Source organism: Scyliorhinus torazame, chromosome 4 (assembly GCF_047496885.1).
Source record: "Scyliorhinus torazame isolate Kashiwa2021f chromosome 4, sScyTor2.1, whole genome shotgun sequence".
Classification (NCBI taxonomy): Eukaryota; Metazoa; Chordata; class Chondrichthyes; order Carcharhiniformes; family Scyliorhinidae; genus Scyliorhinus; species Scyliorhinus torazame.
Window position 1 is genome coordinate 64,525,873 of NC_092710.1, and position 20,867 is coordinate 64,546,739.

General features: G+C 45.3%; 7 non-coding genes across 7 annotated transcripts; all 7 read left to right on the plus strand.

Moving 5' to 3' along the window:
• Positions 1–2,245: 2,245 nt before the first annotated feature.
• Positions 2,246–2,317, plus strand: trnad-guc (transfer RNA aspartic acid (anticodon GUC)). The gene has a single exon. It is a non-coding gene; the product is annotated as a tRNA-Asp (tRNA).
• Positions 2,318–4,674: 2,357 nt separating this feature from the next.
• trnad-guc (transfer RNA aspartic acid (anticodon GUC)) lies at positions 4,675–4,746 on the plus strand. The gene has a single exon. It is a non-coding gene; the product is annotated as a tRNA-Asp (tRNA).
• Positions 4,747–7,103: 2,357 nt separating this feature from the next.
• On the plus strand, positions 7,104–7,175 carry trnad-guc (transfer RNA aspartic acid (anticodon GUC)). The gene has a single exon. It is a non-coding gene; the product is annotated as a tRNA-Asp (tRNA).
• A 2,357-nt stretch (positions 7,176–9,532) lies between these two features.
• On the plus strand, positions 9,533–9,604 carry trnad-guc (transfer RNA aspartic acid (anticodon GUC)). The gene has a single exon. It is a non-coding gene; the product is annotated as a tRNA-Asp (tRNA).
• A 2,357-nt stretch (positions 9,605–11,961) lies between these two features.
• trnad-guc (transfer RNA aspartic acid (anticodon GUC)) lies at positions 11,962–12,033 on the plus strand. The gene has a single exon. It is a non-coding gene; the product is annotated as a tRNA-Asp (tRNA).
• Positions 12,034–14,390: 2,357 nt separating this feature from the next.
• Positions 14,391–14,462, plus strand: trnad-guc (transfer RNA aspartic acid (anticodon GUC)). The gene has a single exon. It is a non-coding gene; the product is annotated as a tRNA-Asp (tRNA).
• A 2,357-nt stretch (positions 14,463–16,819) lies between these two features.
• Positions 16,820–16,891, plus strand: trnad-guc (transfer RNA aspartic acid (anticodon GUC)). Its single transcript has one exon. It is a non-coding gene; the product is annotated as a tRNA-Asp (tRNA).
• Positions 16,892–20,867: the final 3,976 nt, after the last annotated feature.

The window sequence follows — 20,867 nt, forward strand, 5'->3', positions numbered from 1 at the left end:
AAACATTATGTACCGCTTCTGATCACAATCAATTGTGGAATGTTCCGCATTGATATAATATTCCAGAGATACAGATACAGGAATAATCCTAATATTCAGCAATGACTGACACTGTATCCATTACGCCTCAATATCCCTGACTAAACTGTATGATATTAGACATGATGTGGAGGTTCCGGCGTTGGACTGGGGTGAGCACAGAAAGAAGTCATACAACTTCTTAACACCAGACTTAATTACCTGCAAATGCTCGCATTCAAAGTATCGTCTTGCATCTTTGACTTTGTCTATATATGTGTTTCTGGAACACACCTCGTCATTCACCTGAGGAAGGAGCAGCGCTCCGAAAGCGAGTGTTTGAAACAAACCTGTTGGACTTTAACCTGGTGTTGTGAGACTTCTTACTGTGATATTAGACTGACTGACAGAATGTTATCAGTTGAATACATTGTATTTCCACATTCTAAACATTGTCCAACTCCGGCCATGCCTCAGCTCACCTGCAGTTGAAAGACTCATCCATGCCTTTGTTCATTCTGGACTTGATCATTCCAGTGTTCCTCTGGCCGGCCTCCCATCTTCCACCCTAAATATAGCTGTGCTCATCCAGACTCCTGCGGCCTGGAACTTCACCTGAACCATGTCCAGTTCACCAATCAGCCCCGTGTTTGCTGATCGACACTGGCTCCTGTCCCGAAAATGCATGTTTTAAAATCCCCATCCTTACGTCCAAATCCTTCCATGACGTCGTCCTTCCCTTTCTCTGAAACCTTCTCCAGCCCAACAAATCTTCCAGATTTCTGCTCTTTTGACATTCTGTATAACCCGATTTTAATCTGTAGTCTAACGTTCTGGACTCCTTTCCTAAGCCTCCCACTTATCTCGCTCGCTCTCCTCTTTAAGATGATCCTTAAAATCTACCTCTTTGGCCAAGCTTTTGGCAGCTGACCTAATAGCTCCTTCTGTGGCTCAGCGTCAACTTTATTTCATTGCCCACAATAGAAGCGTCACGGTGGCGCAGTGGTTAGCACCACTGCCTCACAGCGCGAGAGGCCGCGTTTCATTCCGGCTTGAGGTGCCTGTGTACAGTGTGCACTTTCTCACCGTGTCTGCGGGGCATTCCTCCCACAGTCCAAAGATGTGCAGGTCCGGGGAGGTTGCGTGGAGTGAGCCCAGGTAGCATGTTCTTTCAGAGGGTGGGTGCAGACTCAGTGGGCCGAATGGCCTACTTCTGCGCTTTATGATAATGTTCTTGTAAAATACCTTATGTCTTGTTGCTCCTTTGTCAAAAGCTTGAGACATATGCCTAACTTCACCCTAGCTTTTGTCAGTGATGTGGTATAATGGTGAGCAGAGCTGCCTTCCAGGCAGTTGACGTGTATTTGATTGAATGTTTATTTTGGTAATGCAGGTGATTCCGCGTTTCATCGTCACCCTGGCTCTGACCTGAGGACAAGAAGTTAGGTGTTTCCATTTTGTTCAACTTAGTAGTTTCGCCTGATACAGTAACGGTGACCTGTCGCTTGACACATTTGCATTTAGGTGCAGGGCCCATACACAGCGTGAACAGAATTCTCCTTCCATGACAGATAGCATCAAACTGGTTAGCTGTTTAATAAAATGGCTTGACCGAAATTGAACCCAGTCCGCAGCGGGAAAGCACCGAATCCTCACCAAGAGACCAGCAGGGAGTGGTTTCGAATACTCATTGAAATTTGGATATTCAGTTGAACTGAGAGATGTCAACTGAACAAAACTTGGATTTTGTCTGATAGATTCAAATTCAATTCCTGTTAACAGGTCCACTTCACACACGTGCGGCTGGTGTCCACATAGAAAACTGACTCAATACTGGGAAACATGTCGAAAAATAAATGAAGAAGTCCAGCGCTGAGGTGGTCAAACACGAGGTATTAAACATTGCTGCGGGTTAAGGACTCAAACAATTCTCTCGAATGTTGAAAAATCGTTGTTTACTTCAGATCTAAACATAATCATCTGAAAATGAAGGAGTGGTCCACTCCATTCAGGAATTAACCACAAACGGAGATTGGAGGGGCTGCGGGTTTCCTTCAGATATCTCGGAGTGAGACTGGGCGGATTACAGGAAACCTCCTCTCAGTGAACTGACTGTGTTCCAATTCTCATCTGGGATGTACGACGGTCATTAACAGAATTCAACAGATTTGGTTCAGTGGCCGAAATTGGATTGTTGGATGATCAGTATTGGCTGTTGACCAGCTGTTCCTCGTTAGTATAGTGGTTAGTATCCCCGCCTGTCACGCGGGAGACCGGGGTTCAATTCCCCGACGGGGAGAAGTTTCCTTTAATTAACAGGCTTTCCAATTTGAACTCGGTTTTTCAGGATTGAGTGCTGAGGGATCGCAAAAGCAAGACTGTGCAGCATGATTATATTCATGGAGTTATTGAAACATTATGTACCGCTTCTGATCACAATCAATTGTGGAATGTTCCGCATTGATATAATATTCCAGAGATACAGATACAGGAATAATCCTAATATTCAGCAATGACTGACACTGTATCCATTACGCCTCAATATCCCTGACTAAACTGTATGATATTAGACATGATGTGGAGGTTCCGGCGTTGGACTGGGGTGAGCACAGAAAGAAGTCATACAACTTCTTAACACCAGGCTTAATTACCTGCAAATGCTCACATTCAAAGTATCGTCTTGCATCTTTGACTTTGTCTATATATGTGTTTCTGGAACACACCTCTTCATCCACCTGAGGAAGGAGCAGCGCTCCGAAAGCGAGTGTTTGAAACAAACCTGTTGGACTTTAACCTGGTGTTGTGAGACTTCTTACTGTGATATTAGACTGACTGACAGAATGTTATCAGTTGAATACATTGTATTTCCACATTCTAAACATTGTCCAACTCCGGCCATGCCTCAGCTCACCTGCAGTTGAAAGACTCATCCATGCCTTTGTTCATTCTGGACTTGATCATTCTAGTGTTCCTCTGGCCGGCCTCCCATCTTCCACCCTAAATATAGCTGTGCTCATCCAGACTTCTGCGGCCTGGAACTTCACCTGAACCAAGTCCAGTTCACCAATCAGCCCCGTGTTTGCTGATCGACACTGGCTCCTGTCCCGAAAATGCATGTTTTAAAATCCCCATCCTTACGTCCAAATCCTTCCATGACGTCGTCCTTCCCTTTCTCTGAAACCTTCTCCAGCCCAACAAATCTTCCAGATTTCTGCTCTTTTGACATTCTGTATAACCCGATTTTAATCTGTAGTCTAACGTTCTGGACTCCTTTCCTAAGCCTCCCACTTATCTCGCTCGCTCTCCTCTTTAAGATGATCCTTAAAATCTACCTCTTTGGCCAAGCTTTTGGCAGCTGACCTAATAGCTCCTTCTGTGGCTCAGCGTCAACTTTATTTCATTGCCCACAATAGAAGCGTCACGGTGGCGCAGTGGTTAGCACCACTGCCTCACAGCGCGAGAGGCCGCGTTTCATTCCGGCTTGAGGTGCCTGTGTACAGTGTGCACTTTCTCACCGTGTCTGCGGGGCATTCCTCCCACAGTCCAAAGATGTGCAGGTCCGGGGAGGTTGCGTGGAGTGAGCCCAGGTAGCATGTTCTTTCAGAGGGTGGGTGCAGACTCAGTGGGCCGAATGGCCTACTTCTGCGCTTTATGATAATGTTCTTGTAAAATACCTTATGTCTTGTTGCTCCTTTGTCAAAAGCTTGAGACATATGCCTAACTTCACCCTAGCTTTTGTCAGTGATGTGGTATAATGGTGAGCAGAGCTGCCTTCCAGGCAGTTGACGTGTATTTGATTGAATGTTTATTTTGGTAATGCAGGTGATTCCGCGTTTCATCGTCACCCTGGCTCTGACCTGAGGACAAGAAGTTAGGTGTTTCCATTTTGTTCAACTTAGTAGTTTCGCCTGATACAGTGACGGTGACCTGTCGCTTGACACATTTGCATTTAGGTGCAGGGCCCATACACAGCGTGAACAGAATTCTCCTTCCATGACAGATAGCATCAAACTGGTTAGCTGTTTAATAAAATGTCTTGACCGAAATTGAACCCAGTCCGCAGCGGGAAAGCACCGAATCCTCACCAAGAGACCAGCAGGGAGTGGTTTCGAATACTCATTGAAATTTGGATATTCAGTTGAACTGAGAGATGTCAACTGAACAAAACTTGGATTTTGTCTGATAGATTCAAATTCAATTCCTGTTAACAGGTCCACTTCACACACGTGCGGCTGGTGTCCACATAGAAAACTGACTCAATACTGGGAAACATGTCGAAAAATAAATGAAGAAGTCCAGCGCTGAGGTGGTCAAACACGAGGTATTAAACATTGCTGCGGGTTAAGGACTCAAACAATTCTCTCGAATGTTGAAAAATCGTTGTTTCCTTCAGATCTAAACATAATCATCTGAAAATGAAGGAGTGGTCCACTCCATTCAGGAATTAACCACAAACGGAGATTGGAGGGGCTGCGGGTTTCCTTCAGATATCTCGGAGTGAGACTGGGCGGATTACAGGAAACCTCCTCTCAGTGAACTGACTGTGTTCCAATTCTCATCTGGGATGTACGACGGTCATTAACAGAATTCAACAGATTTGGTTCAGTGGCGGAAATTGGATTGTTGGATGATCAGTATTGATAGTTCACCAGGTATTCCTCGTTAGTATAGTGGTTAGTATCCCCGTCTGTCACGCGGGAGACCGGGGTTCAATTCCCCGACGGGGAGAAGTTTCCTTTAATTAACAGGCTTTCCAATTTGAACTCGGTTTTTCAGGATTGAGTGCTGAGGGATCGCAAAAGCAAGACTGTGCAGCATGATTATATTCATGGAGTTATTGAAACATTATGTACCGCTTCTGATCACAATGAATTGTGGAATGTTCCGCATTGATATAATATTCCAGAGATACAGATACAGGAATAATCCTAATATTCAGCAATGACTGACACTGTATCCATTACGCCTCAATATCCCTGACTAAACTGTATGATATTAGACATGATGTGGAGGTTCCGGCGTTGGACTGGGGTGAGCACAGAAAGAAGTCATACAACTTCTTAACACCAGACTTAATTACCTGCAAATGCTCGCATTCAAAGTATCGTCTTGCATCTTTGACTTTGTCTATATATGTGTTTCTGGAACACACCTCTTCATTCACCTGAGGAAGGAGCAGCGCTCCGAAAGCGAGTGTTTGAAACAAACCTGTTGGACTTTAACCTGGTGTTGTGAGACTTCTTACTGTGATATTAGACTGACTGACAGAATGTTATCAGTTGAATACATTGTATTTCCACATTCTAAACATTGTCCAACTCCGGCCATGCCTCAGCTCACCTGCAGTTGAAAGACTCATCCATGCCTTTGTTCATTCTGGACTTGATCATTCCAGTGTTCCTCTGGCCGGCCTCCCATCTTCCACCCTAAATATAGCTGTGCTCATCCAGACTCCTGCGGCCTGGAACTTCACCTGAACCAAGTCCAGTTCACCAATCAGCCCCGTGTTTGCTGATCGACACTGGCTCCTGTCCCGAAAATGCATGTTTTAAAATCCCCATCCTTACGTCCAAATCCTTCCATGACGTCGTCCTTCCCTTTCTCTGAAACCTTCTCCAGCCCAACAAATCTTCCAGATTTCTGCTCTTTTGACATTCTGTATAACCCGATTTTAATCTGTAGTCTAACGTTCTGGACTCCTTTCCTAAGCCTCCCACTTATCTCGCTCGCTCTCCTCTTTAAGATGATCCTTAAAATCTACCTCTTTGGCCAAGCTTTTGGCAGCTGACCTAATAGCTCCTTCTGTGGCTCAGCGTCAACTTTATTTCATTGCCCACAATAGAAGCGTCACGGTGGCGCAGTGGTTAGCACCACTGCCTCACAGCGCGAGAGGCCGCGTTTCATTCCGGCTTGAGGTGCCTGTGTACAGTGTGCACTTTCTCACCGTGTCTGCGGGGCATTCCTCCCACAGTCCAAAGATGTGCAGGTCCGGGGAGGTTGCGTGGAGTGAGCCCAGGTAGCATGTTCTTTCAGAGGGTGGGTGCAGACTCAGTGGGCCGAATGGCCTACTTCTGCGCTTTATGATAATGTTCTTGTAAAATACCTTATGTCTTGTTGCTCCTTTGTCAAAAGCTTGAGACATATGCCTAACTTCACCCTAGCTTTTGTCAGTGATGTGGTATAATGGTGAGCAGAGCTGCCTTCCAGGCAGTTGACGTGTATTTGATTGAATGTTTATTTTGGTAATGCAGGTGATTCCGCGTTTCATCGTCACCCTGGCTCTGACCTGAGGACAAGAAGTTAGGTGTTTCCATTTTGTTCAACTTAGTAGTTTCGCCTGATACAGTAACGGTGACCTGTCGCTTGACACATTTGCATTTAGGTGCAGGGCCCATACACAGCGTGAACAGAATTCTCCTTCCATGACAGATAGCATCAAACTGGTTAGCTGTTTAATAAAATGGCTTGACCGAAATTGAACCCAGTCCGCAGCGGGAAAGCACCGAATCCTCACCAAGAGACCAGCAGGGAGTGGTTTCGAATACTCATTGAAATTTGGATATTCAGTTGAACTGAGAGATGTCAACTGAACAAAACTTGGATTTTGTCTGATAGATTCAAATTCAATTCCTGTTAACAGGTCCACTTCACACACGTGCGGCTGGTGTCCACATAGAAAACTGACTCAATACTGGGAAACATGTCGAAAAATAAATGAAGAAGTCCAGCGCTGAGGTGGTCAAACACGAGGTATTAAACATTGCTGCGGGTTAAGGACTCAAACAATTCTCTCGAATGTTGAAAAATCGTTGTTTACTTCAGATCTAAACATAATCATCTGAAAATGAAGGAGTGGTCCACTCCATTCAGGAATTAACCACAAACGGAGATTGGAGGGGCTGCGGGTTTCCTTCAGATATCTCGGAGTGAGACTGGGCGGATTACAGGAAACCTCCTCTCAGTGAACTGACTGTGTTCCAATTCTCATCTGGGATGTACGACGGTCATTAACAGAATTCAACAGATTTGGTTCAGTGGCCGAAATTGGATTGTTGGATGATCAGTATTGGCTGTTGACCAGCTGTTCCTCGTTAGTATAGTGGTTAGTATCCCCGCCTGTCACGCGGGAGACCGGGGTTCAATTCCCCGACGGGGAGAAGTTTCCTTTAATTAACAGGCTTTCCAATTTGAACTCGGTTTTTCAGGATTGAGTGCTGAGGGATCGCAAAAGCAAGACTGTGCAGCATGATTATATTCATGGAGTTATTGAAACATTATGTACCGCTTCTGATCACAATCAATTGTGGAATGTTCCGCATTGATATAATATTCCAGAGATACAGATACAGGAATAATCCTAATATTCAGCAATGACTGACACTGTATCCATTACGCCTCAATATCCCTGACTAAACTGTATGATATTAGACATGATGTGGAGGTTCCGGCGTTGGACTGGGGTGAGCACAGAAAGAAGTCATACAACTTCTTAACACCAGGCTTAATTACCTGCAAATGCTCACATTCAAAGTATCGTCTTGCATCTTTGACTTTGTCTATATATGTGTTTCTGGAACACACCTCTTCATCCACCTGAGGAAGGAGCAGCGCTCCGAAAGCGAGTGTTTGAAACAAACCTGTTGGACTTTAACCTGGTGTTGTGAGACTTCTTACTGTGATATTAGACTGACTGACAGAATGTTATCAGTTGAATACATTGTATTTCCACATTCTAAACATTGTCCAACTCCGGCCATGCCTCAGCTCACCTGCAGTTGAAAGACTCATCCATGCCTTTGTTCATTCTGGACTTGATCATTCTAGTGTTCCTCTGGCCGGCCTCCCATCTTCCACCCTAAATATAGCTGTGCTCATCCAGACTTCTGCGGCCTGGAACTTCACCTGAACCAAGTCCAGTTCACCAATCAGCCCCGTGTTTGCTGATCGACACTGGCTCCTGTCCCGAAAATGCATGTTTTAAAATCCCCATCCTTACGTCCAAATCCTTCCATGACGTCGTCCTTCCCTTTCTCTGAAACCTTCTCCAGCCCAACAAATCTTCCAGATTTCTGCTCTTTTGACATTCTGTATAACCCGATTTTAATCTGTAGTCTAACGTTCTGGACTCCTTTCCTAAGCCTCCCACTTATCTCGCTCGCTCTCCTCTTTAAGATGATCCTTAAAATCTACCTCTTTGGCCAAGCTTTTGGCAGCTGACCTAATAGCTCCTTCTGTGGCTCAGCGTCAACTTTATTTCATTGCCCACAATAGAAGCGTCACGGTGGCGCAGTGGTTAGCACCACTGCCTCACAGCGCGAGAGGCCGCGTTTCATTCCGGCTTGAGGTGCCTGTGTACAGTGTGCACTTTCTCACCGTGTCTGCGGGGCATTCCTCCCACAGTCCAAAGATGTGCAGGTCCGGGGAGGTTGCGTGGAGTGAGCCCAGGTAGCATGTTCTTTCAGAGGGTGGGTGCAGACTCAGTGGGCCGAATGGCCTACTTCTGCGCTTTATGATAATGTTCTTGTAAAATACCTTATGTCTTGTTGCTCCTTTGTCAAAAGCTTGAGACATATGCCTAACTTCACCCTAGCTTTTGTCAGTGATGTGGTATAATGGTGAGCAGAGCTGCCTTCCAGGCAGTTGACGTGTATTTGATTGAATGTTTATTTTGGTAATGCAGGTGATTCCGCGTTTCATCGTCACCCTGGCTCTGACCTGAGGACAAGAAGTTAGGTGTTTCCATTTTGTTCAACTTAGTAGTTTCGCCTGATACAGTGACGGTGACCTGTCGCTTGACACATTTGCATTTAGGTGCAGGGCCCATACACAGCGTGAACAGAATTCTCCTTCCATGACAGATAGCATCAAACTGGTTAGCTGTTTAATAAAATGTCTTGACCGAAATTGAACCCAGTCCGCAGCGGGAAAGCACCGAATCCTCACCAAGAGACCAGCAGGGAGTGGTTTCGAATACTCATTGAAATTTGGATATTCAGTTGAACTGAGAGATGTCAACTGAACAAAACTTGGATTTTGTCTGATAGATTCAAATTCAATTCCTGTTAACAGGTCCACTTCACACACGTGCGGCTGGTGTCCACATAGAAAACTGACTCAATACTGGGAAACATGTCGAAAAATAAATGAAGAAGTCCAGCGCTGAGGTGGTCAAACACGAGGTATTAAACATTGCTGCGGGTTAAGGACTCAAACAATTCTCTCGAATGTTGAAAAATCGTTGTTTACTTCAGATCTAAACATAATCATCTGAAAATGAAGGAGTGGTCCACTCCATTCAGGAATTAACCACAAACGGAGATTGGAGGGGCTGCGGGTTTCCTTCAGATATCTCGGAGTGAGACTGGGCGGATTACAGGAAACCTCCTCTCAGTGAACTGACTGTGTTCCAATTCTCATCTGGGATGTACGACGGCCATTAACAGAATTCAACAGATTTGGTTCAGTGGCCGAAATTGGATTGTTGGATGATCAGTATTGGCTGTTGACCAGCTGTTCCTCGTTAGTATAGTGGTTAGTATCCCCGCCTGTCACGCGGGAGACCGGGGTTCAATTCCCCGACGGGGAGAAGTTTCCTTTAATTAACAGGCTTTCCAATTTGAACTCGGTTTTTCAGGATTGAGTGCTGAGGGATCGCAAAAGCAAGACTGTGCAGCATGATTATATTCATGGAGTTATTGAAACATTATGTACCGCTTCTGATCACAATGAATTGTGGAATGTTCCGCATTGATATAATATTCCAGAGATACAGATACAGGAATAATCCTAATATTCAGCAATGACTGACACTGTATCCATTACGCCTCAATATCCCTGACTAAACTGTATGATATTAGACATGATGTGGAGGTTCCGGCGTTGGACTGGGGTGAGCACAGAAAGAAGTCATACAACTTCTTAACACCAGACTTAATTACCTGCAAATGCTCGCATTCAAAGTATCGTCTTGCATCTTTGACTTTGTCTATATATGTGTTTCTGGAACACACCTCTTCATTCACCTGAGGAAGGAGCAGCGCTCCGAAAGCGAGTGTTTGAAACAAACCTGTTGGACTTTAACCTGGTGTTGTGAGACTTCTTACTGTGATATTAGACTGACTGACAGAATGTTATCAGTTGAATACATTGTATTTCCACATTCTAAACATTGTCCAACTCCGGCCATGCCTCAGCTCACCTGCAGTTGAAAGACTCATCCATGCCTTTGTTCATTCTGGACTTGATCATTCCAGTGTTCCTCTGGCCGGCCTCCCATCTTCCACCCTAAATATAGCTGTGCTCATCCAGACTCCTGCGGCCTGGAACTTCACCTGAACCAAGTCCAGTTCACCAATCAGCCCCGTGTTTGCTGATCGACACTGGCTCCTGTCCCGAAAATGCATGTTTTAAAATCCCCATCCTTACGTCCAAATCCTTCCATGACGTCGTCCTTCCCTTTCTCTGAAACCTTCTCCAGCCCAACAAATCTTCCAGATTTCTGCTCTTTTGACATTCTGTATAACCCGATTTTAATCTGTAGTCTAACGTTCTGGACTCCTTTCCTAAGCCTCCCACTTATCTCGCTCGCTCTCCTCTTTAAGATGATCCTTAAAATCTACCTCTTTGGCCAAGCTTTTGGCAGCTGACCTAATAGCTCCTTCTGTGGCTCAGCGTCAACTTTATTTCATTGCCCACAATAGAAGCGTCACGGTGGCGCAGTGGTTAGCACCACTGCCTCACAGCGCGAGAGGCCGCGTTTCATTCCGGCTTGAGGTGCCTGTGTACAGTGTGCACTTTCTCACCGTGTCTGCGGGGCATTCCTCCCACAGTCCAAAGATGTGCAGGTCCGGGGAGGTTGCGTGGAGTGAGCCCAGGTAGCATGTTCTTTCAGAGGGTGGGTGCAGACTCAGTGGGCCGAATGGCCTACTTCTGCGCTTTATGATAATGTTCTTGTAAAATACCTTATGTCTTGTTGCTCCTTTGTCAAAAGCTTGAGACATATGCCTAACTTCACCCTAGCTTTTGTCAGTGATGTGGTATAATGGTGAGCAGAGCTGCCTTCCAGGCAGTTGACGTGTATTTGATTGAATGTTTATTTTGGTAATGCAGGTGATTCCGCGTTTCATCGTCACCCTGGCTCTGACCTGAGGACAAGAAGTTAGGTGTTTCCATTTTGTTCAACTTAGTAGTTTCGCCTGATACAGTAACGGTGACCTGTCGCTTGACACATTTGCATTTAGGTGCAGGGCCCATACACAGCGTGAACAGAATTCTCCTTCCATGACAGATAGCATCAAACTGGTTAGCTGTTTAATAAAATGGCTTGACCGAAATTGAACCCAGTCCGCAGCGGGAAAGCACCGAATCCTCACCAAGAGACCAGCAGGGAGTGGTTTCGAATACTCATTGAAATTTGGATATTCAGTTGAACTGAGAGATGTCAACTGAACAAAACTTGGATTTTGTCTGATAGATTCAAATTCAATTCCTGTTAACAGGTCCACTTCACACACGTGCGGCTGGTGTCCACATAGAAAACTGACTCAATACTGGGAAACATGTCGAAAAATAAATGAAGAAGTCCAGCGCTGAGGTGGTCAAACACGAGGTATTAAACATTGCTGCGGGTTAAGGACTCAAACAATTCTCTCGAATGTTGAAAAATCGTTGTTTACTTCAGATCTAAACATAATCATCTGAAAATGAAGGAGTGGTCCACTCCATTCAGGAATTAACCACAAACGGAGATTGGAGGGGCTGCGGGTTTCCTTCAGATATCTCGGAGTGAGACTGGGCGGATTACAGGAAACCTCCTCTCAGTGAACTGACTGTGTTCCAATTCTCATCTGGGATGTACGACGGTCATTAACAGAATTCAACAGATTTGGTTCAGTGGCCGAAATTGGATTGTTGGATGATCAGTATTGGCTGTTGACCAGCTGTTCCTCGTTAGTATAGTGGTTAGTATCCCCGCCTGTCACGCGGGAGACCGGGGTTCAATTCCCCGACGGGGAGAAGTTTCCTTTAATTAACAGGCTTTCCAATTTGAACTCGGTTTTTCAGGATTGAGTGCTGAGGGATCGCAAAAGCAAGACTGTGCAGCATGATTATATTCATGGAGTTATTGAAACATTATGTACCGCTTCTGATCACAATCAATTGTGGAATGTTCCGCATTGATATAATATTCCAGAGATACAGATACAGGAATAATCCTAATATTCAGCAATGACTGACACTGTATCCATTACGCCTCAATATCCCTGACTAAACTGTATGATATTAGACATGATGTGGAGGTTCCGGCGTTGGACTGGGGTGAGCACAGAAAGAAGTCATACAACTTCTTAACACCAGACTTAATTACCTGCAAATGCTCGCATTCAAAGTATCGTCTTGCATCTTTGACTTTGTCTATATATGTGTTTCTGGAACACACCTCTTCATTCACCTGAGGAAGGAGCAGCGCTCCGAAAGCGAGTGTTTGAAACAAACCTGTTGGACTTTAACCTGGTGTTGTGAGACTTCTTACTGTGATATTAGACTGACTGACAGAATGTTATCAGTTGAATACATTGTATTTCCACATTCTAAACATTGTCCAACTCCGGCCATGCCTCAGCTCACCTGCAGTTGAAAGACTCATCCATGCCTTTGTTCATTCTGGACTTGATCATTCCAGTGTTCCTCTGGCCGGCCTCCCATCTTCCACCCTAAATATAGCTGTGCTCATCCAGACTCCTGCGGCCTGGAACTTCACCTGAACCAAGTCCAGTTCACCAATCAGCCCCGTGTTTGCTGATCGACACTGGCTCCTGTCCCGAAAATGCATGTTTTAAAATCCCCATCCTTACGTCCAAATCCTTCCATGACGTCGTCCTTCCCTTTCTCTGAAACCTTCTCCAGCCCAACAAATCTTCCAGATTTCTGCTCTTTTGACATTCTGTATAACCCGATTTTAATCTGTAGTCTAACGTTCTGGACTCCTTTCCTAAGCCTCCCACTTATCTCGCTCGCTCTCCTCTTTAAGATGATCCTTAAAATCTACCTCTTTGGCCAAGCTTTTGGCAGCTGACCTAATAGCTCCTTCTGTGGCTCAGCGTCAACTTTATTTCATTGCCCACAATAGAAGCGTCACGGTGGCGCAGTGGTTAGCACCACTGCCTCACAGCGCGAGAGGCCGCGTTTCATTCCGGCTTGAGGTGCCTGTGTACAGTGTGCACTTTCTCACCGTGTCTGCGGGGCATTCCTCCCACAGTCCAAAGATGTGCAGGTCCGGGGAGGTTGCGTGGAGTGAGCCCAGGTAGCATGTTCTTTCAGAGGGTGGGTGCAGACTCAGTGGGCCGAATGGCCTACTTCTGCGCTTTATGATAATGTTCTTGTAAAATACCTTATGTCTTGTTGCTCCTTTGTCAAAAGCTTGAGACATATGCCTAACTTCACCCTAGCTTTTGTCAGTGATGTGGTATAATGGTGAGCAGAGCTGCCTTCCAGGCAGTTGACGTGTATTTGATTGAATGTTTATTTTGGTAATGCAGGTGATTCCGCGTTTCATCGTCACCCTGGCTCTGACCTGAGGACAAGAAGTTAGGTGTTTCCATTTTGTTCAACTTAGTAGTTTCGCCTGATACAGTGACGGTGACCTGTCGCTTGACACATTTGCATTTAGGTGCAGGGCCCATACACAGCGTGAACAGAATTCTCCTTCCATGACAGATAGCATCAAACTGGTTAGCTGTTTAATAAAATGTCTTGACCGAAATTGAACCCAGTCCGCAGCGGGAAAGCACCGAATCCTCACCAAGAGACCAGCAGGGAGTGGTTTCGAATACTCATTGAAATTTGGATATTCAGTTGAACTGAGAGATGTCAACTGAACAAAACTTGGATTTTGTCTGATAGATTCAAATTCAATTCCTGTTAACAGGTCCACTTCACACACGTGCGGCTGGTGTCCACATAGAAAACTGACTCAATACTGGGAAACATGTCGAAAAATAAATGAAGAAGTCCAGCGCTGAGGTGGTCAAACACGAGGTATTAAACATTGCTGCGGGTTAAGGACTCAAACAATTCTCTCGAATGTTGAAAAATCGTTGTTTACTTCAGATCTAAACATAATCATCTGAAAATGAAGGAGTGGTCCACTCCATTCAGGAATTAACCACAAACGGAGATTGGAGGGGCTGCGGGTTTCCTTCAGATATCTCGGAGTGAGACTGGGCGGATTACAGGAAACCTCCTCTCAGTGAACTGACTGTGTTCCAATTCTCATCTGGGATGTACGACGGCCATTAACAGAATTCAACAGATTTGGTTCAGTGGCCGAAATTGGATTGTTGGATGATCAGTATTGGCTGTTGACCAGCTGTTCCTCGTTAGTATAGTGGTTAGTATCCCCGCCTGTCACGCGGGAGACCGGGGTTCAATTCCCCGACGGGGAGAAGTTTCCTTTAATTAACAGGCTTTCCAATTTGAACTCGGTTTTTCAGGATTGAGTGCTGAGGGATCGCAAAAGCAAGACTGTGCAGCATGATTATATTCATGGAGTTATTGAAACATTATGTACCGCTTCTGATCACAATGAATTGTGGAATGTTCCGCATTGATATAATATTCCAGAGATACAGATACAGGAATAATCCTAATATTCAGCAATGACTGACACTGTATCCATTACGCCTCAATATCCCTGACTAAACTGTATGATATTAGACATGATGTGGAGGTTCCGGCGTTGGACTGGGGTGAGCACAGAAAGAAGTCATACAACTTCTTAACACCAGACTTAATTACCTGCAAATGCTCGCATTCAAAGTATCGTCTTGCATCTTTGACTTTGTCTATATATGTGTTTCTGGAACACACCTCTTCATTCACCTGAGGAAGGAGCAGCGCTCCGAAAGCGAGTGTTTGAAACAAACCTGTTGGACTTTAACCTGGTGTTGTGAGACTTCTTACTGTGATATTAGACTGACTGACAGAATGTTATCAGTTGAATACATTGTATTTCCACATTCTAAACATTGTCCAACTCCGGCCATGCCTCAGCTCACCTGCAGTTGAAAGACTCATCCATGCCTTTGTTCATTCTGGACTTGATCATTCCAGTGTTCCTCTGGCCGGCCTCCCATCTTCCACCCTAAATATAGCTGTGCTCATCCAGACTCCTGCGGCCTGGAACTTCACCTGAACCAAGTCCAGTTCACCAATCAGCCCCGTGTTTGCTGATCGACACTGGCTCCTGTCCCGAAAATGCATGTTTTAAAATCCCCATCCTTACGTCCAAATCCTTCCATGACGTCGTCCTTCCCTTTCTCTGAAACCTTCTCCAGCCCAACAAATCTTCCAGATTTCTGCTCTTTTGACATTCTGTATAACCCGATTTTAATCTGTAGTCTAACGTTCTGGACTCCTTTCCTAAGCCTCCCACTTATCTCGCTCGCTCTCCTCTTTAAGATGATCCTTAAAATCTACCTCTTTGGCCAAGCTTTTGGCAGCTGACCTAATAGCTCCTTCTGTGGCTCAGCGTCAACTTTATTTCATTGCCCACAATAGAAGCGTCACGGTGGCGCAGTGGTTAGCACCACTGCCTCACAGCGCGAGAGGCCGCGTTTCATTCCGGCTTGAGGTGCCTGTGTACAGTGTGCACTTTCTCACCGTGTCTGCGGGGCATTCCTCCCACAGTCCAAAGATGTGCAGGTCCGGGGAGGTTGCGTGGAGTGAGCCCAGGTAGCATGTTCTTTCAGAGGGTGGGTGCAGACTCAGTGGGCCGAATGGCCTACTTCTGCGCTTTATGATAATGTTCTTGTAAAATACCTTATGTCTTGTTGCTCCTTTGTCAAAAGCTTGAGACATATGCCTAACTTCACCCTAGCTTTTGTCAGTGATGTGGTATAATGGTGAGCAGAGCTGCCTTCCAGGCAGTTGACGTGTATTTGATTGAATGTTTATTTTGGTAATGCAGGTGATTCCGCGTTTCATCGTCACCCTGGCTCTGACCTGAGGACAAGAAGTTAGGTGTTTCCATTTTGTTCAACTTAGTAGTTTCGCCTGATACAGTAACGGTGACCTGTCGCTTGACACATTTGCATTTCGGTGCAGGGCCCATACACAGCGTGAACAGAATTCTCCTTCCATGACAGATAGCATCAAACTGGTTAGCTGTTTAATAAAATGGCTTGACCGAAATTGAACCCAGTCCGCAGCGGGAAAGCACCGAATCCTCACCAAGAGACCAGCAGGGAGTGGTTTCGAATACTCATTGAAATTTGGATATTCAGTTGAACTGAGAGATGTCAACTGAACAAAACTTGGATTTTGTCTGATAGATTCAAATTCAATTCCTGTTAACAGGTCCACTTCACACACGTGCGGCTGGTGTCCACATAGAAAACTGACTCAATACTGGGAAACATGTCGAAAAATAAATGAAGAAGTCCAGCGCTGAGGTGGTCAAACACGAGGTATTAAACATTGCTGCGGGTTAAGGACTCAAACAATTCTCTCGAATGTTGAAAAATCGTTGTTTACTTCAGATCTAAACATAATCATCTGAAAATGAAGGAGTGGTCCACTCCATTCAGGAATTAACCACAAACGGAGATTGGAGGGGCTGCGGGTTTCCTTCAGATATCTCGGAGTGAGACTGGGCGGATTACAGGAAACCTCCTCTCAGTGAACTGACTGTGTTCCAATTCTCATCTGGGATGTACGACGGTCATTAACAGAATTCAACAGATTTGGTTCAGTGGCCGAAATTGGATTGTTGGATGATCAGTATTGGCTGTTGACCAGCTGTTCCTCGTTAGTATAGTGGTTCGTATCCCCGCCTGTCACGCGGGAGACCGGGGTTCAATTCCCCGACGGGGAGAAGTTTCCTTTAATTAACAGGCTTTCCAATTTGAACTCGGTTTTTCAGGATTGAGTGCTGAGGGATCGCAAAAGCAAGACTGTGCAGCATGATTATATTCATGGAGTTATTGAAACATTATGTACCGCTTCTGATCACAATGAATTGTGGAATGTTCTGCATTGATATAATATTCCAGAGATACAGTAACAGGAATAATCCTAATATTCAGCAATGACTGACACTGTATCCATTACGCCTCAATATCCCTGACTAAACTGTATGATATTAGACATGATGTGGAGGTTCCGGCGTTGGACTGGGGTGAGCACAGAAAGAAGTCATACAACTTCTTAACACCAGACTTAATTACCTGCAAATGCTCGCATTCGAAGTATCGTCTTGCATCTTTGACTTTGTCTATATATGTGTTTCTGGAACACACCTCTTCATTCACCTGAGGAAGGAGCAGCGCTCCGAAAGCGAGTGTTTGAAACAAACCTGTTGGACTTTAACCTGGTGTTGTGAGACTTCTTACTGTGATATTAGACGGACTGACAGAATGTTATCAGTTGAATACATTGTATTTCCACATTCTAAACATTGTCCAACTCCGGCCATGCCTCAGCTCACCTGCAGTTGAAAGACTCATCCATGCCTTTGTTCATTCTGGACTTGATCATTCCAGTGTTCCTCTGGCCGGCCTCCCATCTTCCACCCTAAATATAGCTGTGCTCATCCAGACTCCTGCGGCCTGGAACTTCACCTGAACCAAGTCCAGTTCACCAATCAGCCCCGTGTTTGCTGATCGACACTGGCTCCTGTCCCGAAAATGCATGTTTTAAAATCCCCATCCTTACGTCCAAATCCTTCCATGACATCGTCCTTCCCTTTCTCTGAAACCCCCTCCAGCCCAACAAATCTTCCAGATTTCTGCTCTTTTGATATTCTGTACATTCCCGATTTTAATCTATGGTCCAACGTTCTGGACTCCTTTCCTAAACCTCTCCACTTATCTCGCTCGCTCTCCTCTTTAAGATGATCCTTAAAATCTACCTCTTTGACCAAGTTCTTGTCTGCTGACCTAATAGCTCCTTCTGTGGCTCAGCGTCAACTTTATTTCATTGCCCACAATAGAAGCGTCACGGTGGCGCAGTGGTTAGCACCACTGCCTCACAGCACGAGGGGCCGCGTTTCATTCCGGCTTGAGGTGCCTGTGTACAGTGTGCACTTTCTCACCGTGTCTGCGGGGCATTCCTCCCACAGTCCAAAGATGTGCAGGTCCGGGGTGGTTGCGTGGAGTGAGCCCAGGTAGCATGTTCTTTCAGAGGGTGGGTGCAGACTCAGTGGGCCGAATGGCCTACTTCTGCGCTTTTTGATAATGTTCTTGTAAAATACCTTATGTCTTGTTGCTCCTTTGTCAAAAGCTTGAGACATATGCCTAACTTCACCCTAGCTTTTGTCAGTGATGTGGTATAATGGTGAGCAGAGCTGCCTTCCAGGCAGTTGACGTGTATTTGATTGAATGTTTCTTTTGGTAATGCAGGTGATTCCGCGTTTCATCGTCACCCTGGCTCTGACCTGAGGACAAGAAGTTAGGTGTTTCCATTTTGTTCAACTTAGTAGTTTCGCCTGAGACACTGACGGTGACCTGTCGCTTGACACATTTGCTTTTAGGTGCAGGGCCCATACACAGCGTGAACAGAATTCTCCTTCCCCGACAGATAGCATCGAACTGGTTAGCTGTTTAATAAAATGTCTTGACCGAAATTGAACCCAGTCCGCAGCGGGAAAGCACCGAATCCTCACCAAGAGACCAGCAGGGAGTGGTTTCGAATACTCATTGAAATTTGGATATTCAGTTGAACTGAGAGATGTCAACTGAACAAAACTTGGATTTTGTCTGATAGATTCAAATTCAATTCCTGTTAACAGGTCCACTTCACACACGTGCAGCTGGTGTCCACATAGAAAACTGACTCAATACTGGGAAACATGTACGAAAAATAAATGAAAAAGTCCAGCACTGAGGTGGTCAAACACGAGGTATTAAACATTGCTGCGGGTTAAGGACTCAAACAATTCTCTCGAATGTTGAAAAATCGTTGTTTCCTTCAGATCGAAACATAATCATCTGAAAATGAAGGAGTGGTCCACTCCATTCAGGAATTAACCACAAACGGAGATTGGAGGGGCTGCGGGTTTCCTTCAGATATCTCGGAGTGAGACTGGGCGGATTACAGGAAACGTCCTCTCAGTGAACTGACTGTGTTCCAATTCTCATCTGGGATGTACGACGGTCATTAACAGAATTCAACAGATTTGGTTCAGTGGCCGAAATTGGATTGTTGGATGATCAGTATTGGCTGTTTACCAGTTGTTCATCGTTAGCATAGTGGTTAGTATCCCCGCCTGTCACGCGGGAGACCGCGGTTCAATTCCCCGACGGGGAGAAGTTTCCTTTTATTAACAGGCTTTCCAATTTGAACTCGGTTTTTCAGGATTGAGTGCTGAGGGATCGCAAAAGCAAGACTGTGCAGCATGATTATATTCATGGAGTTATTGAAACATTATGTACCGCTTCTGATCACAATGAATTGTGGAATGTTCCGCATTGATATAATATTCCAGAGATACAGATACAGGAATAATCCTAATATTCAGCAATGACTGACACTGTATCCATTACGCCTCAATGTCCCTGACTAAACTGTATGATATTAGACATGATGTGGAGGTTCCGGCGTTGGACTGGGGTGAGCACAGAAAGAAGTCATACAACTTCTTAACACCAGACTTAATTACCTGCAAATGCTCGCATTCAAAGTATCGTCTTGCATCTTTGACTTTGTCTATATATGTGTTTCTGGAACACACCTCTTCATTCACCTGAGGAAGGAGCAGCGCTCCGAAAGCGAGTGTTTGAAACAAACCTGTTGGACTTTAACCTGGTGTTGTGAGACTTCTTACTGTGATATTAGACGGACTGACAGAATGTTATCAGTTGAATACATTGTATTTCCACATTCTAAACATTGTCCAACTCCGGCCATGCCTCAGCTCACTGCAGTTGAAATACTCATCCATGCCTTTGTTCATTCTGGACTTGATCATTCCAGTGTTCCTCTGGCCGGCCTCCCATCTTCCACCCTAAATATAGCTGTGCTCATCCAGACTCCTGCGGCCTGGAACTTCACCTGAACCAAGTCCAGTTCACCAATCAGCCCCGTGTTTGCTGATCGACACTGGCTCCTGTCCCGAAAATGCATGTTTTAAAATCCCCATCCTTACGTCCAAATCCTTCCATGACATCGTCCTTCCCTTTCTCTGAAACCCTCTCCAGCCCAACAAATCTTCCAGATTTCTGCTCTTTTGATATTCTGTACATTCCCGATTTTAATCTATGGTCCAACGTTCTGGACTCCTTTCCTAAACCTCTCCACTTAGCTCGCTCGCTGTCCTCTTTAAGATGATCCTTAAAATCTACCTCTTTGACCAAGTTTTTGTCTGCTGACCTAATAGCTCCTTCTGTGGCTCAGCGTCAACTTTATTTCATTGCCCACAATAGAAGCGTCACGGTGGCGCAGTGGTTAGCACCACTGCCTCACAGCACGAGGGGCCGCGTTTCATTCCGGCTTGAGGTGCCTGTGTACAGTGTGCACTTTCTCACCGTGTCTGCGGGGCATTCCTCCCACAGTCCAAAGATGTGCAGGTCCGGGGTGGTTGCGTGGAGTGAGCCCAGGTAGCATGTTCTTTCAGAGGGTGGGTGCAGACTCAGTGGGCCGAATGGCCTACTTCTGCGCTTTTTGATTATGTTCTTGTAAAATACCTTATGTCTTGTTGCTCCTTTGTCAAAAGCTTGAGACATATGCCTAACTTCACCCTAGCTTTTGTCAGTGATGTGGTATAATGGTGAGCAGAGCTGCCTTCCAGGCAGTTGACGTGTATTTGATTGAATGTTTCTTTTGGTAATGCAGGTGATTCCGCGTTTCATCGT